Here is a 7,977-nt window from a genome sequence, read left to right as displayed (position 1 = left end):
CTTTCCCACTTTCCTCCCTTTCCTTACAGCGCGGTTGAGGTGTGCGCCGAGATATGTATGACCACTTTACTAATCATTTAATTACATCGCGCGAGGACACACAGCAATCCACGGGATCCCGCAGCATGGCTTCGAAGGAAACCCAAAATCAGTAATAAATAATAAATTGGTTTTTGAGGAAAGGAAAGGGCGCAGTATCTGTCTCACATATCTCGGCGGACACCTGGACCGCGCCGTAAGGGAAGGGATGAAGGTGGGAGTGAAAGGAGAAGAGCGAAAGAGACGCTGTAGTGGAGGTCTCCGGAATAATTTTGAATACCTGGTGATCTTTAATGTGCACTGACATCGCACAGCACACGGGCGCCTCTTGCGTTTCGCCTCCATCGAAACGCGGCCGCCGCGGTCGGGTTCAAACACGGGTACTCCGGCTCGGTAGACGGGCGCCTTACCACTGAGCCACCACGGCCGGCAATCAAAATCAGTCCCAGCGATCCACACAGCCATACTAGATTACTACAGAGGTAATAGAAAAAGATTTCCTGGTCCGTGCAAAATACTAAACAAATAGGAGTCTGTCATATGGCATCAACTGCAAACCGTCTCAGTAGTAGTAGTAGGCCTTTATTCGGCCTTACTTTATAGACAGAGCATGTCGACCACCTGGGCAACCACAAGTCGCTGTTCTTCCTCCCCTTCACCGCCAAGCCAGTAGAGCCAGGTGGTGATGGAGTGAAGAGGCAATGGACCAGGTCCACATAGATACATTGGATGACTGGTTTTCCGTCACTCTCACGTGCCCTGGCGTCCATACTAGTGTGTGCGGCATATTCCGGTTCCGAGAGCTTACTGTTGCGCCTTCTAGTACCTTTTCTGCATGCATGCGCGCCCTACAATTGAAGCAGTTACGACGCGCCTACTTTGAGTCCGTTAATATGGTAATATATTTCTCCGAGGTGGAATAAATAGCTGTGGCGCTGGCCCTAGCAGACTGAACAATACTGACCCAGAGTACTCGTGTTCGTACGAGGCTGCAGAGGTCGCATTTGGATGCAGCAGAAATTCTACCGGCTCATGCACTGTGCGATGTCAGTGTACGTTAAAGAACCCCAGGTGGTCGAAATTTTTTTTAACCTTTAACAGAAGCGTCCCTCATGGCTTGAGTCACTTTGGGATGTTAAACATCATAAACTAAACCGTTCACTCCCACCTTAATGCGTGGGGCGGTTAAGGTGTCAATCGAGAACTAAGACAGTTACTGCATCTTTCAGTTCCTAATAAACAATCAGTCGTCATGCGTCCAATTAGGACAGGCAGCGACCGTTAATCACGATAATGAGAATGAAATAACTAGCAGAATAATAGAATGGAGAGGATACGGCAGATTCTTTCAGATCATGAGTGGCAGTTTACCAATATTCCTCAAAAGGAAAGCATACAACAGCTCTACCTTACCGGTCCTAACCAATAGGGCAGAAACGTCGAGGCTAACGGGATGGGTTCAGCTTATGTTAAGGACAACGCAGCGAGTTATGGAAAGAAAAATAATAGGTCTAACGTTAAGAAATCGGAAACGGGCGTAGTTTGAGGGGGGAAAACGGAGGTTAATCACATCCTAGCCCAAATCAAGAGAAAAAAAAAGGGTCTTGGGCAGGTCATGTAATGGGAAGGTAAGACAACCGCTGGTCCTTAAGGGTAAACGAGTGTATTCCAAGAGAAGGCAAGTGTGGCAGGGGCGGCCGAAAGTTAGTTGGCGTTTGAGATAAAGTTTTGCGGGGATACGACGTCTGCAGCTGACAAAGCAGAGGGTTAAGTGGAGAGACATGAAAGAAGCCTTTGCCCTGCAGTAAGGATAATCAGCCTGATGATGATGTTGATAGCTTGTACTGCGCAGTTCCTGATACTTAATATTATTGCGGGAGTTAGCTCAGCAGCAGCCGCGACAAGCCGCCGTCAGAAGGCACACCAAAAATTGCCGGCGATTACGTTACTTACTAATGCAAAATTTGAGTGCAGCTCATAGCTGTTTCAGCTTTTCGATAGATTGAGGCAAAGAATTTGGGCAAGACATGTATGTAGAGAACTTGTTATTTTTAATACATATTCCGTCTTCAAGAAACACTCGACTAACTGTTTTAGATTGTAATGAAGGAAGCCTTGTGAAAGGAGAAATAAATGAATATATGCTCGGCCTGCTGCACCAATGCCTGGTTCACAAAGACGACGTCTGCGCAAGTGTTTCGCGAGGTTGTCATAGCTGTGGGGGCCGTTACGAGCGGGCGGAACGGGATGGTCTCCCGCATAAGTGGTAAGAAATTCCCGCTTGTCTTTATATCTACATTAAAGTCTCCACCCACCGTGCCACCCTGGTGGGTGGTGGTGGTGAAAACATTTATTAGGAAGGGACAGAATATATGTTTGGATCAGCCTTTAAGGGACTGATCCTCACAAACACTAGGTAGAGGTCTCCAGTATGGGACCCCAGTGTCGGTGGCCGCCGCCCGGGAGCGCCCGATTAATTAAGGCTTGTTGGGCCTCTTAGTCGTGGCAGCCGAGAAGGGTCGCCCCTAGTCCCCCTGGGTTGGGAAGGGGATAGGGGGAATAGCCGGTTTGGAGGGGCAGGCCCACACCATTTGATAGGTGTCAGAAGACGCTGCATTACGGTGTGGGCAGCTGCCACTAAAGGAGGGGTCAAAATGTTTTAGTGCTGCCGGGAACAGCAATGTATTGGTGAGCAGGCGGAGAAGGAGCCGCTCGTCCGCCTTCTCCAGGCCTTTACATGGGCTAGGGTAAAGGCGATGACATTTTTGATAGTAGGTTGTAATATCTTTGAATGTATAGACCGGATTAAAATCGGGTTCCTGATACGGTGGGGAGGAGAAAACAGCCCGCTGAGAGAGCGCGCGGGCGGCTGCGTCTGCTGCCTCGTTTCCTGCCAACCCCTGATGAGCAGGGGCCTATATAAGGTAACGGTGTGCGGGGTCCGTATCCCATATGCAATTTTTGTAGATTCGATAGGCTAGGAAGGGAGTGCAGCTTTGTTCGACGTTCCGACAGGCCCCTCGCGAGTCGGTGATTATGTATTTTGGATCGGAATGTGAGGCCGCGAGAGCAATCGCGACCTCTCCTGCTTGTGTTGCACTGCTGGCTCTGAAGGTGAGGCCGTTAACTGTGTTGCTGTTGCGAACCACCGCGATCGTGTATCATCCCCCGTGGTGAGAACCGGAGGCGTCCATGTAGTACACACCTGCTTTGTTGCCATAATGTCGGGCTAGCGCTTCCGCTCGTGCCAGGCGCCGACCATTATGGTCTTCGTGTGACATGTTTGCTGGAAGAGGCCGCACGTGAAGGGCACGTCTCCACAGTTCTGGGATGCGAAACCTGTCTTCCATTGGAGGGGTGTGTTGGATATGGAGTCGAGCAAGAAGGCGGCGACCCGACTCCGTTAGCGACAAGCGCGTGTACTGGTTTGTAAGGTGCGCCTCCCGGAGCTCCCGGAAAGTTTTCACCACCCCAAGAGTCATAAGCCGGCTGTTTGAAGTAGTGATGGGGAGGTCAAGGGCACGCTTAATAATTTTGCGAAGGATGACCTCAGGCGCATCCTCCTCTTGTTTCCGTAGGTGGAGATAAGGAGTCGAATAGAGAGTTCGACTGGTTACAAAGGCGTTTGCCAGCCGCAAGGCATCCTTACTTCGTAACCCCCCGCGTTTGTTGGAAACCCGGCGGATCAGGCAGCGCAGCAGCGGGTGTAGCGGTCTACTATCGTCGCCGCTTTATGCATGCTGGTTTCAATGTCCCCTGTCTATGATGTCCCTGGCTATGATGCACCTGCCGGCACAGCTGGATGGTGTCCGGCGGGCAGCACACCCTGTACGCCGATGTCATTACCCTGTGGACCACCGTGGCAGGTGGCAGCGTTTCTGGCACAACGCAGCTTAAAACATTATTGAGTTTTCCATTGTTCCAAGAGGGCCGTTATGCGCCTTCCCTCTGGTTCATGTGTCCACTGAGACGTGTGGGACAGATACTGCGCATTTCCTTTCCTCAAAAACCAATTTGCAAATTTTACTCTGCTTTCCAAGCCCCGGCTTTATTGTTTCGCAGCTATGGCAGGCAGATACTGGGCATTTCCTTCCCTCAAAAAAAAAAAAAAATCCTAATGCAAAATTTGAGCGCAGCAAAAATTTCACCTGTTTCACCTTTTCGATGGATTGTGGCAAATTATGCGAGCAAGACATGTATGTACCATCGGGGACAAAAGTGGTATACTCCACGCGGCGGGAGCCGGAGCAACGGTTGGATGGATGGATGGATGGATGGATGGATGGATGGATGGATGGATGGATGGACGGACGGACGGACGGACGGACGGACGGACGGACGGACGGACGGACGGACGGACGGACGGATGGACGGATGGATGGATGGATGGATGGATGGATGGATGGATGGATGGATGGATGGATGGATGGATGGATGGATGGATGGATGGATGGATGGATGGATGGATGGGAGCTCCCCCTTTGAAACGGGGTGGTGGCAATTGCCACCATGCTCAGCTTTTCTTTCTTTATTATTTTTTGTTTACTGTGTTGGCAATTCTCATTAAGATTCGCCGTCATCTTTACCTACGGTTTCCTGCAATTGTAACCTTATGCCACATCTCTGCTTTTCAGCCACCAATCCTCCAATCGCTTTTTGCTAACTTCCAGTGCAGATTTATTTACATGGAAACGGAAAACTGCATTGCAACGCCATCTACAGGCGCAATCTCGGACCCAGATAGCCAATCTGTGACCTTTATTAACAGCAGGCATATCGCTTGGCTTGTTTCAGTGTTTCAAAAATGCGCTGCTTCCACGACAAGTTAGCCACGCGCGCGCGGGAATTTGATCGCACCATGACGGTGCGAGCGCCGGCTCTCAAGCCATATCTCGAACGCGGGCTGAAAAAAAGAAGACACAAACTGAAATGACGGCCACCAGATTGCTACTACTGCGGCACCGCTGGGCATTTTGGCGAGCAAAAGCACGAAACATTGAAACGAGTCAAAAAACATGCCTGCTCATAAACAAAAGTCACAGATTGGCCGTCTGGGTCTGAGATGACGCCTGCAGATGGCGTCGAATCGCAGTTTTGCGTTGCTCCGGCTGCGGTCGCGTGGAGTGTACCACTTTTGTCCCCGATAGTACATTTACAGATAGCTTTTTATTTTTCAGACATATTCCTTCTTCATGAAACACTCCACTAACAGTAAGGGTACACTTCAGAGAGATTACAATACAGAAGAGTTATTGCACTTAAAGTGCACTACCGCAAGATAAAGAGACAAACAAACAAAACACAATTTGTTCACTGAAGCTTAAGCGGCGGCTCGGGCGGTCAACGCCCTTGTTATATAGGCTCGCTCCACGTCTGTCTGTACTTCGCGCCAAGGCAGGCGTGCACGTACACACAGTGTCGGCCCTGCAGTCTCCTTCTCACGCTGGGCGCGTGTCCTCATTGGTCAAAGGCCGGGAGTGTCTTCGAGGAGCATCTAGATCTTTCTGTCGTGGCGCCGCCGCCGTCGCGCAAGTGAAGGGGTGGATGGCATTTCTTACCGCACGCAAGGCTACGCCCTCTCCGTCAACATCGCGTAGAAACCACTCGGACAGTCAGGAATAATCGACGGCAGTCCCCCCGCGCACAGCATCGGCGAGTGGTGGGAGAAGGGGCAGCCACAAACAAAATGCTAGCCGCTCTCCAGAGTTCCTTCTCTTCCGTTTTACGACGCGCACCGGCGAGAGCCGTCCGCGCGGCGCTGTTGTTTTTTGTTTTTTTTTTGCTTCCTGCTAAGGACATGAGGAGGTTGCGCTTTTACCCTCTCCTGGTTACAACGGACAACGGCGACGCCGCGAAACACTGAAACGGACGCCTAAGAGGTGCGCTCTAAAAATACCAAATACACTTTGAAAATTTTAAAGTGTGCTTCGCGAGAGCCTTGTGGTCAATCCACTGCCGCATCCCCGAACCGCTTGGCGCGGAATCACTGGGCCGCTTCGGAGCCATGCATCTCACTCACTCGACTGGAACGAGACGTCTGGCGAAGGAGGGGCGGTGTAGCTGTCACCGTTGATGCGCACGCAATCGTTCTACCGCTGCTGTCCCTGCTGAAAAAAAGTTCTATGATGCAATAACCTCATAGATCATTCATCATAGAATATCATACAATCTGTATGACATATCATACGCTCTGTATAATATATCATGCGAATTGTATGATATACCATGCAGATTGTATGATATGTCATACAGATTGTATGATATTCTATGATGAATGATCTATGAGGTTATTGCATCATAGAACGTTTTTTCAGCAGGGGTGTGGCGTCACGTTTGCTATGCACAGCTGCCCCGCCATCGGCGCGCCTCTTGCTAAGGAGGGGAGGCGGTAGAGCTTTTACTTTCTCCTTTCCAAGCTCCCGTTCTATTGCTTTCGCAGCTTAAAGGGTGTCTACTGCTGGTTGCAACGAACAACGGCGACGGCGACGCCGCGAAACGCAGAGACGGGCGCCTGAGAGATGCGCCCTAAAACCAGGCCACCCATACATTAGCGGCAGCGTGCTCATCGTCATCAACTGCACAGGGACCAAACAGCGTCCTCTTCGCTCGCGACTGTGAACGGTAACACTGCCCTCCGCCACCTCCCGGAAGGAAGCACAGTCCTTGGGCGTCATATGGTGGTGGGTTCGAATGGTAGGGCATTAATACGGGTGATAGAAGTCAGCCTACTGTTATCTGCCTACAGTTCAGGTCAAATTGGCAGGATGGGACGGCTGCTGCAGCTTTGGCAGGCCTGCGCAGGAGGGTGTCGCTGTTCGGAACGCGGTCAAAGCGAGGAGCAATACGGCGATGTTTTGCATGCTGAAATGGCCGGCATACCAGGAGAAGGACTCGCCCATTGCGCAATCTTTCCACAGGAGAAGGTTGAAAGCCCCATCAGCGATCCACTTTAGGATGCGGCCAACCTTGTCGGTCTCTGACATGCCGTTGTCCACTTTGCGGCAAAGAACCAAGACGTCCAGGATGTAGGAGAGGTATGACTCGGTAGACGACTGAACTCGAGAAGCAAGGTCGTTTTTAGCGACCAGCTTGCGTCCAGTTGGCTTTCCAAATAAGTCCCGGAGCTTTTTTTTACCCGTGTCCTAAGAGGTGAGGGCTTCTTCATGCGTCTCAAGACAGACACGCGCTGTGTCCACCACGTGGAAGATCACGTTAGCAAGCATGAGGGTCACGTCCCAGCGGTTGTGCTTAAACGTGACGAGTCAGCCTTCGAAATCGACGTCATCGGTACCGCAAAAGATGCCTGTTTCGTGAGGCTGCGCCACGACAACGGTCTGCGCTGGAGTTGACTCTGCGGCCTCAGGTGTGTCCAACGGCACAATGACGGTTCCAAGCTGATAACCGCTTCGGAGGTCACGGGCGGGGTCCTTATGTAATACCCAGCACGACCTCTACCATATATTTCAGGGGTAATATTTACGGGGGTATAATACGGGTGTAATATTACAGGGGTATAATCAGCAGCAGGCGCTACTGTCCGCCGTCGGAAGACACACCAAAAACCACATCACCCCAAGCACTAGCGGCAGCGTCCTCGTCGTCGTCAGCTACACAGTGTTGCGCTGGCGCCCACATTCCGCTAGCCTCTGGAAACCAGCACCGCGCGCCCGTCGTCGCGCAAAGCAAGCCCAGACTCTCATCGGACATGTCGCGGCTTACAGCGTGAATTATCCCGCCTCGCCGGCGCGGAACCTTCCTTCTCCTCCTCCTCACCGTCGGTTCGAACTCCTACGACGCTTCGCCGGCTGCCCTTTCCAGTCTGCAAGCCTTCAACGGCCGGGCCCCACTCGACCATTCGTCTAATTTGAACGGTGGCCAGTGCCGTGACGTGACTGGACGGTTTGAACGGCTGGCTGCCGCAACGGACACCGGCGGCTA

The sequence above is a fragment of the Amblyomma mixtum genome, chromosome 5 (assembly GCF_055824585.1).
Source record: "Amblyomma mixtum isolate Tamu chromosome 5, ASM5582458v1, whole genome shotgun sequence".
Lineage (NCBI taxonomy): Eukaryota > Metazoa > Arthropoda > Arachnida > Ixodida > Ixodidae > Amblyomma > Amblyomma mixtum.
The sequence above is the reverse complement of the archived record's forward strand: the minus strand, read 5'-3'. Positions refer to the sequence as shown.